We start from the raw sequence: 10,411 nt of genomic DNA, 5'->3' as shown, positions 1-10,411 counted from the left end.
GTTTGATGAGTTTTGACAAATGTGTTCATCTGTGTAACCACCACCCAATTTAAAAAATTTTTTAAAAACATTTTCCTCGGGGCTTCCCTGGTGGCGCAGTGGTTGAGAATCTGCCTGCCAATGCAGGGGACGCGGGTTCGAGCCCTGGTCTGGGAAGATCCCACATGCCGCGGAGCAACTGGGCCCATGAGTCACAACTGCTGAGCCTGCGCGTCTGGAGCCTGTGCTCCGCAACAAGAGAGGCCACGATGGTGAGAGGCCCGCGCACCGCGATGAAGACTGGCCCCCGCTTGCCACAACTAGAGAAAGCCCTCGCACAGAAACGAAGACCCAACACAGCCATAAATAAATAAATTAATTAACTAAAATTTTAAAAAAAACAAAAAAAATTTTCCTCTCCCCAAACTTCTCTTGTGCCCCTTTGCAGATAATGTCCCACCCGCTACTCCATCCTCACTCCCGAACCCCAGCCCTTATGAAATCTCTGATCTGCTGTCACTGTAGATTTTTTGTTCTAGAATTTCGTATAAATGGACTTATACAATATGTACTCGTTTACATCTGGCTTCTTTCATTTACCATAGGCTTTCATTCCTTGCTTATCACCGAGTGGTATTCCATTGTATGGATATATTACAATTTGTGTTTACATGAGTAGATGGACATTGAGTTTTTTCCAGTTCTACTTAGAAGTGGGGGGACTTCCGTGGTGGCTCAGTGGATAAGCCTCCGCCCTCCCAATGCAGGGGGCCTGGGTTCCATCCCTGATCAAGGAAGTAGATCCCACATGCCACAACTAAGAGTTTGCATGACGCAACTAAAGATCCTTCATGCCACAACTGAAGATCCCGCGTGCCGCACCTCAGACCCGGCGCAGCCAAATAAATATTCTTTTTTAAAAAAATAAGTGGGATTTTGCTGGGTTATAACAGTTATGAACTCTTCATGTATTCTGGTTTCAAGACCTTTGTCAAAAATATGTGTTGAGGGACTTCCCTGGTGGCGCAGTGGTTAAGAATCCACCTGCCAATGCAGGGGACACAGGTTCGAGCCCTGGCCCGGGAAAATTCCACATGCCACGGAGCAACTAAGCCCATGTGCCACAACTACTGAAGCCCACGTGCCTAGAGCCCATGCTCCACGATAGAGGAGCCAACGCACTGCAAGGAAAAGCAGCTCCCGCTGGCCGCAACTAGAGAAAGCCTGCGCATGAAGCAATGGCGATCCAGCGCAGCCAAAAATAAATTAATTAATTAATTAATTTAAAAAAACATAACCATTATTAAAATTTATTTTTAAAAATGTGTTGAGAATATTCTCTATTTGACAGACAAGCAAGTGTTGTTTAGTTTGTTGCTTTGAGAGGTGGAAGGTGAAGGGAAGGCGCGGATTGGATGGTGCTGCTCACTTTGGGGAAGGAAGGAACGGAGAAGGCAAGGTTGGGTGTTGCTTTTCCTGACTCCAGTGTTACCAAAAATTTCCAACAGGGGGCAGTAGAAACCAGAGCACAGATCCAGGGCCCAGAGGCCAAAGATCATAGAGTTGCAGCATGTCGGAGGCCAGAGGAGCCTTGAAAGTTGTCTGATCCATCACTTTCGAGGGGTAAATGGGGAGACTGAGGACCAGAGAGGAAGAACAGCGCTCCTCCCTCCTTCACCTGGGTCACTTGTTCTCATCCTTTCACATTCAGCTCTACTTTCCTTTCTCTGGGAGCCTTTCCAGCTTCTGGCTCTCCCTCCCCATCCCACTCCTGCATGTGAAAGTTTAACTCGCCCCTCTCTCGTTACTCTCAGTTCTTCAAGGACTGGGGCCAGGTCGAAATCATCTTTGTGATCTCAGGGCCTGGCACAAAGTAAGTGCACAATAATCGTTAGAGTAAATGGCTGCCACCCTGTGCAATGCTCTTCCAGGGTCTCTGGACCCTAACTCTGCCTCCTGGGCCCAGCCCTATAGCTAGAAGGATGGAAGTTCCCCTGTTGCCTCCCTGGAAGGTACAAGGGGGCCTAAGGTCCTCATTCATCCTTTTGTTCAGTAGCACTTGTTTTGTGTTTACCTGGTGTTGGGCTGCATCCGCAGGCCTGCAAGCCCTGTAATTGCCCAGCCTCAAGACCAAAGAAAGAGCCTGGAGTCATTGATAGAGACATTAATGGTTTAATAGATAGGGGATCTTACACATCTGAAGCAAGGTCCTGGAGCGACACGGGGGGTGGGGTGGGGGGGTAGGGGGGTTCCAGTTATAGAGGGAATTGATGTCAGGTTGGCACATCAGTTACCAGGGTAACCAGCAGAGGGGCTCCCCCTTTTGATAAACTACCATAGTGAAGATAGCTCTGATCTAAAGATTAGAGCAATCACTAGCTGGGGCCAGGAGCAAGTATGTAGGCATTTGCTGAGTAGGCTCTATGATTAAGAGGGAAGGTCAGTCATCGGACTAGGGTGTAGGTGAAGCAGGGACTGGTCAAGCGGGGGATGTACAGAGAGCAAGAGAACAGCCATCTTGGGTGGCCTGATACTGGCACCTGGGATACAGAGGAAATGACATCATGATGATGTTGATGGCAACTACTAACTTTTATTAAACAAACCCTACTGATTACTAGGCACACTTTTTTAAATTTTAATATTTATTTATTTATTTGGTTGCACCGGGTCTTAGTTGCGGCAGGCGGGCTCCTTAGTTGTGACGTGCAAACTCTTAGTTGCAGCATGCATATAGGATCTAGTTCCCTGACCAGGGATCGAACCCCGGCCCCCTGCATTGGAGCACGGAGTCTTAACCACTGCGTCACCAGGCAAGTCCCCTAGGCACACTTTTAAGACCTTCACATTTAACTTATTTAGGGGAGAAGTAAAAGTTTCCTCCCTCAAAGAGCTCACATGCTGATCGGGGAAAGAGTCAATTATTCCTTCATTGATTCATGAATAAGGGCTAGAGATATGAACAAAACAGGCAAAAATCTCTACCTAAATATGAAAGGTAAAAAAATGAAGCTTTCATTCTAGTAGTAGTGCTGGTGAAGAGGTGATAAATGAAATCAGTAAAATCATGACGCATTAGATGATAAGTGTTATCATAAAAAATAGAGAAAAACATGTAGACAACATTCATTGTCCATTGCGATGAATAATGACTTGTACAAATCTCTCTCCTCGCCTTATACCCAGAAGGAATATTCATATTACCATACTGGAATTCTCCAGAGCAAGTGGTTATTGTTCACTCAACACAAACTCTGTTATAAAATCACTATACACTTTGAAATATTCCTCAGTGAGCCTTTTTCAGCTATCACCTTTAGTCCTAACTACACAAGAGTTTTCAATGTTTTTCCCTAATAGGATTGTTCCTGTAATTAGCTATAGAATAAAACCAAATTATCGATGGGCAATGAAAACAGTGCTCTAACAAACAAACAAACAAACAAAAATAGAGAAAAACAAAACAGGAAGAGTGATAGGGAGGGCTGAGGGTGCTGTTTTTGGAAAGGTGGTCAGGGAAGGCCTCACTGAAAAGGTATCCTCCAGGTGAAGCCCTAAATGAGGTGAAGGACGGAGCCACACAGATTTCTGAGGGAAGGGCATTCCAGGCAGAGGAAGAGCAAGTACAAAGGCCCTGGGGCCAGAGCATATGCCATGTTCACAGACTAGCTAGGAGACTGGAACTGAGTGAGCAGCAGGGAGCATGGTGGGAGATGTCAAACACAGGGGTGTAATGGGGGTCAAATCTGCAGGGCCTTGTAGGCTGTGGTAAGGCTGTTGGATTTTGTTCTGCATGAGACAGGGAGCCACTAGAGGTTATGGGACAGAGGAGGGACATGATTCAACTCAGGTTTTAAAAGAATGACTGTTTTGTTGAGAATAGGCTGTAGAGAGCACGGGTGGAAGCAGGGAGACTGCGGAGGAGACCACAGCACTGATCCAGGGAGCAACCTGATGGCTTGGAGGTGCCGAGGAGTGCGTGAGCTCAGAGCACAGTAGCACGTGCCCACAGAGGGAGCGGGTGCCTCTTCCCTCCAGGATGGCAAGGGATTGCTGAGGTCTTGAAGGAATTGGAAAGGGTGGAGAGGGCTCCCCGATCCAGCTTCAAAAGAGGGGCTGAGTGGGACACGGGGCTGGTCTCACTGTCTCCTGGACACACAACTCACCTCAGGAGGCTGGATGTCAGCACACACCTCGCAGGCCACTCCCTGTCTCAGCCACAGCTGCACAGAGGTGCGCTCCAGAACACACAGACACAGGGACGGAGCGGGTAGCTCGGTCTCTGCCCCACGCAGCCCACGGGAGCCGAAAGGATCCCTGAGGTCCTCTCGGGAAAGCCCAGGAGAAAGGATAGCACGTTCTTGCTGCTCTCTCTGCCTCTCCAACCAAGCATGTCATAAACGCTTGGCAAGGATGCTGACGACAGTGGTGAGGACGACCCGCTGACAGGGCGTGTGCCCAGCTGACCCTCTCCCTCACCTTCCTGGGTGTTAATGGGGGGTGGGCACGCTGAAATACAAGCTATGACACACACACACCCTGCCCATTGCCCACCTTCCAACCTGACCTTCCCTCCCTATTTCAGGCTCCCAGGTCCCTCCCTGGGTGGTCTCTGCCCTGAATCTGCCCAAAGGTCCCCACGCCCTACTGTCCCCCTCCCAGCCCTGCCTCCAGCCTGCCCGCCAGTCTGCCTGGCACTCAAGCTCTGTCCCTCACCCCCTCCACTCTAGCTGTAATCACAGCTCAGCCCAGCTCCCCCTCCTGTGAATAATTGGGGCTGATTTAGGGGCTATCAGGGGAGGGGGTGGCTAATGGAGTTCATGGGGGGGCCGCCCTGGTGATGAAGGGAAGGTTGAGAGGCAATTAGCAGGGCTGACAGCCTCGGGAATCACCTAATGTGCCCTCCTGCCCGCAATAAGAGCTAGTGAAGGGTTTGGGCGTGGGGGGTGGCCTTCCCCCCCACACATCCAGGGGCGGACTTGGACTTGAGGAGGGATCTTGGCCCTCCCTCAGCAGGAGGTTGGAGGCCAGATAGCAGGATGGACTTCCAGAAAAACAAGGGCAAGGGAGGGGGGGCACTTTGGGGAGCAAGGAAGGCTAACAGAATGAGCCAGGGACTCCTGGTGCTCCACAGCCCCCCACTTCCCAACACACAGACACAGACACACACAGACACAGACACACACACACACAGACACACAGACACACACACACACACACACACACACACACACACACGAGTGCCCCAGCTGAATCCTATCCCTCACTGGGGACCGGCTCCTGATTAATACCAACATTAGCCCTGAACACGCTCCCCTCCTGGCCTCCCTGCCATTAATTACCTCCTCTCCCAGCCCAGCGAGGGGAAGCCAGCTCCTCCGGGGCAAAAGGAACAGTCTGACCCCCTGCCCAAGAAGCCACTCCCGCCCCCCTCCTCCCTGCTTCCGAAGGAAAAGAGAAGAGAGGAAGAGAGGAATCCGGAGGGAGGGACGGAAGGAAGGGAGGGAGATTGGGCCCTTCTGTCCCCAGCAGCACCACATCTCCCTCTCCGAGGCTCTCACCCCTTGGAGTCTCTCTGCCATCTAAGTTCCATCCCCACCCCTGCACATGGTCAGCCTGGAGCTAAAAAACCTCTGGCTGGAAGAGGGGCCCCCTGGACGAGGTGGGCAGTCAGATCCCTCGGCGCCTTCCCCTGCCTACATCCCTGGTGACTTCGTCAGGAGCGAGACTTTGCACAGACGCGGGCAGCGAGCCCAGTTTACACAAACCAGCACACGGGGACTGTCACACACGAACATAAAACCTGACGCACTGGGACCAAAGTCACCCTGGGGGTGGGAAGGGGGCGACACACTCCACTGGGAGGGGCTGCCCACCACCACACACAGAATCACACCAGAAACATTCAGTCAGCTGCTTGGAGAGGGGCAGGTAACGTATCACAGAACATTCACGTGCCAATGGAGGAGGCTCTGCCTCAGCTGAATGTGTATGAGCCTCAGGAGGAGGGATCCCTGCCTTTTCTCTCTCTCCCTCTCTCTCTCTCTCTCTCTCACACACACACACACACACACACACACACACCTCAAAGCAAAGGGCAGTGAACTGAAACCAAGCCCACGTCTACTCCAGCTCCCACCCCACAGTCTGCTCCCTGCTCACGGCACCAAGCCCTAACTCCCCTCTCAGCCCCTCTGCCTCCCTCTCAGCCCTCGTCCCCCACATTGTGTCTCTGCATGTCTTCCTTTGAGAAAACCCAGGCAGCCCAGCTCCCACTCAAGGATAAGGGGTGGGGAGGCTTCATGAGATTTTTTCTGAGCCCCTCCCGACACCCCCGTGAGCCCCATTATAAGACCAAGCGAGCCTGGAGACCCGACAATCGATATCCCTCAAAGATGAAGATGCTAATAACTTTATCCCCTCTTGTCCTCCAAGTCTCTCCTACATTAGCTCTGACCACAGGCCCCAGGCAGCTGGGACCTGCAGTGGGCAGGCCTGGAGCTGAGTAACCCCTTCAGATCCAGGTGGGAAGCAGGAGGGTAGACAGCAAGAAAGACTTCCTGACACTCAGGAGTGGGAGGCCACAGGGATAAAGGATAGAAAGCCTCAGAAGCATGTTTCCCACTCCTGGATGTATACACTGGAGACCTGACTCAGAGTCTGGGAGGATTTGTGACCTTAGAAGCACCCTACAGGGGCACCAAGGTCCGAGTAATCCCTGAGGGCTTCCCAGAGGAGGTGAGCCGGGAGGGAATTCCCACTGGGGGAAGTCAGAGAGTTGAGGGACCGGAGTTGATGGGGCGGTGAGTGGGGGCCGCTCTGGCCCTGCCATCCCTGCAGACCCAGGGCCCATCCTCCACCAGGGCCGGTTGGGGGGTACCCAGAGACCAACAGCCCATGGGGTTTCAGAGGGTGAGAGAAGCCCTCTCCTCCCTCACACACTCCACAGCCAGGCTAGACCTCTCTGAAGCTGGTGCAGCTGGAGAGGGTGGCTGGGATCAGGGGATAAGAGCTTCTCTTCTGTGAACACTATCCCCCCAAAATATTCTTCCTGCCAGCCTGGCCTATCCCACCCCAAAGACCAGCGTCAGGCCTGGGACTGGCGTGCTCAAAGCCTGTCATAGGATAGAGAGAAGGAGGTGGAAAAGGAGGAAGAAGTGCGGGAAACAGAGGAATGAAAACAGCAAACATTTATATAGCACCTACCACAGGCCAGGCCTCATTGGAAAAGCTTTACACGTGAGACTTGTTTAAATCTCATAATGACCCTAGGAGATTAGTGCTATTATTATCTGCATTTTGTAGAGGAGGACACTAAGGCACAGAAAGGCTGTGTAAATTGCTCAGCATCACAGAGCTGGTAGGTACAGAACCAGGCACTCTGGCTGCAGACTCTAGAAGCTTGATCTCCAGGGAACCAAGCCCTGGAAAGAGAGGAAGTGACCCAGCTGAGTAGGAGGGGGTGTTAAAGAGCCTCTTGGTCCAAGGGCTCAGAGTAAAACACGCTGCCCCAGGGCTCTGGGCCGAAGCTGGGGCTCTCTGCTTTTTTCTCCATGCCCTATGCATGCACCTCTTGTTTCTCTGCACTGCTCCAGGCTGCCCCCTCTCTCCTTGTCTTTGCCCCTAAGTGGGCTCTCCTGGCAGCTCTGGCCCTGTCTTGTCTCCATCTCCTGGCTCCAGGTCTCTCCCCTCCCCACTGCCCCAGAGCCAGAGCTGCTCAAACTTTCCATCTTAGCACTGGAGTCTGTCAGAGCTGGTGGGGGGCGGGGCCAGGGCGGGGATGGGGCGGGGCCGGACAGAGAGAGAATCTGGGAGGGGACTGATGCTTGGAGCTGTGGAGTCCTCAGTCCCCTCTGGGGGTGGGGCTGGACTGCCTGGTGGTTCAGCCTGGCTGTAGACTGAAAGTTGGGGTTTCTGGGTCCTGGCTCCTGCCGGGACTGTCAGCCCCTCTCTCACTGGACAGCCTGTCTAAGGCCACGTTAGGAATTGGGCAAAACAGGCTTTCTCCAGCTGGTACTTGGAGAGTCCAGGGCCTATGGAGTCTGGAATTTCTCTAGGATCTCTCTTTAGCTTGGTGGCTCAAGGGGACACAGGACAGGACATTCTCCACCCAGGCTGCCCCAGCACTCTGCCTGCACTGTTCCTGGAAACCTGAACAGATGCTCCGCCCTCCTGTCGGGAATCCAGCCCCCAAGGGAGCAGACAGAAAAGAGGCAGAGGCTGGTTAGGAAGGCTGAGGGGGTCAGCCTTGGAAGGCTTGGACCCCTGGGTTCTGTAGAGAGCCCATCCCCCCTGCTGGGGGCCCCTGGGGAGCCACACTGGCTTCTGCATCACTGATTCCTTCTCTCCAGAGCCCTGTGGAGATGCTGGCAGAAGCTTCCTTAGACAGGGGAGTTCTGGGTTCTTTCCTCAATGTTAGGTGTTCCTGCAGTATCCACCACCTCATCTGAGCCTGTGTCTCCCAACCAAGACAGCTATCTCTGAGAGGGAAGGGTAGTGGGGGAACTACACCAGGTCTGGGGGACTCAGATGTCTGATCCCCACAGCCTCAGGTGGCTGTCCCTGTCCCAGCTCCCCATGGGGTCCTCGGGGCCCCATTCCATTGATCCCCCTGCAGGCGTTCATCTCAGCTGGTGCTTAGCCCCTGGTGTGTGTGTGGCAGGGGTGGGTGTGGCAGTTAATGGACTTGGCACAGCCAGGAGGTAATTAACAGGGACGGGGCATGTGTCACAGTGGCGTGGTGGGGAGCACCATTAAAGACAATGGGATCCAACAGTTATGAGTCGGGGAGGGGGGAGGTGCCATGTGTGTACATGTTTGCACGTACACGCCTGGCTGTGTGGGGTAGGCTGGTGTGCCTGTCAACCTGTCAATGTGCTCATCTACGTGCCCATCAATGAAGGGAACGGACTGCGGGGGCTCTTAGGCCATGAAGCTGGCAAAGTGGGTGCAAGCTCCCTCCTTACCACCCAGGACAAGGTCCCAGGCCCCGACTGGATTGCCTGAAGGAATCAAAGTCACTGGCTTAAGCTCCTGTTCCCAGATCGATGAAAGCTATCCAATTCCCTCTCCCACAGTCTCCCAGCATTTTCCTTTCCCTGTCCTAACCTTGTTCCCAGAACCCCTCACCTCACCTGTCCAGCTTTTCCAGCAATACCTCCAGCTGTGGTTTTAAGAGCCTCTGAGACTCTGATGCTCTTGACCTTGGTAACGCTCCACATGCCCTGGCGGGTCCCTTCTGCCACCTGACCTCCATACCCTCTGCTTCAGTGATGCTCAGTGTGGGCCAAACCCCAGGCCCCCTACGCCTCTACCCACAGAGTCTCCAAGGCTGGAAGTGTGTACCACTTCCCTCCTCGGCCCTGAAGACAGGCTCAAGGGGCCTGAGGAGGTGGGGAGGATGGGAGTGTGGGCGAGATAGAAGGCACCCTCCAAGGAGGCCATGCTATTCTCCAGGACACTCTGATTCAGCTGCTTGTGCCACCTGTGTCTCTTTACGTCACTCATCTGTGCCTCTGTCTCTTCATCTGTGTCCATCCGTCTGTGCGTCTCTTTCTCCTTCTCTGTTTACACCCTCTCGACAGTCTCTCAGCCTGTCTCCACGTCTTTAGGTCCTGTCCCTCTCTCGGTCTGCATTGTCTCTCTCTTTGCACTGTCTCTGGGCTCACCTGTTGGATTTGATCCCCTGACCCTGTCTCTCCCAGCACGTTCCAACCTCCTCTCCTCCCAATCACTTCTGCTTAAGCCCTCCCTTCCCAGGGGTGGCGCAGCACCAGCCCCACTCAGCCCAGGGCATGAGAGGAGGGCCTTTGAACTTGGCCCTCAAGGACCAGACCCCCCCCATCAATCAGCCCGCAGCCCTGGGTCAGACCTCCATTAGCACTAACCAGCCTGGACAAGAGGCAGACACCATCGGCCTAGGCCTAGGGGTGATAAGACCCAGATTGAATCACCGGGTGGGGAGAGCTGGGCACCCAGGGACATGAGACAGTCACACCATTAGCCCTGAGGAGCCATGGGGAGCATGGGTTATTGCAGGAGCTGGGCAGGTGATTGGAAGTGATGGGGCTGAGGGTGGGAGGAAATTGCTCCTCCCTGGCTCCAGGGTGAGGAAGATGGGGGCAGGGCCCAGGGCCCAGGTCTTGGGGTGGGGGACCTCACCCAGCCTCGGAGCTGACAGAAGCCTCGGGCCAGTGGTGGCCTCGGGCCAGTGGTGTTCCAAGGGACAGAGGGGAAGGGAGAGCTTACCTCCTCCCTCGGGCAGAATGGAATGGGGAGATGGCTTGGTCCTTAGGAAATAGCCACCTTGCTCAATTCCTGGCCTCCAGGTATGGATCTCAAAGCACTTAGAGCCGAGAAGAGTGACAGAGGGGAAGGAACAAGGGGTTCTGCTTCCCTCAACCATTCCTTTATCCTACTCCTTCCCTGTCCC

Source organism: Balaenoptera ricei, chromosome 1, assembly GCF_028023285.1.
Source record: "Balaenoptera ricei isolate mBalRic1 chromosome 1, mBalRic1.hap2, whole genome shotgun sequence".
Lineage (NCBI taxonomy): Eukaryota > Metazoa > Chordata > Mammalia > Artiodactyla > Balaenopteridae > Balaenoptera > Balaenoptera ricei.
This window is presented reverse-complemented; position numbering follows the sequence as displayed.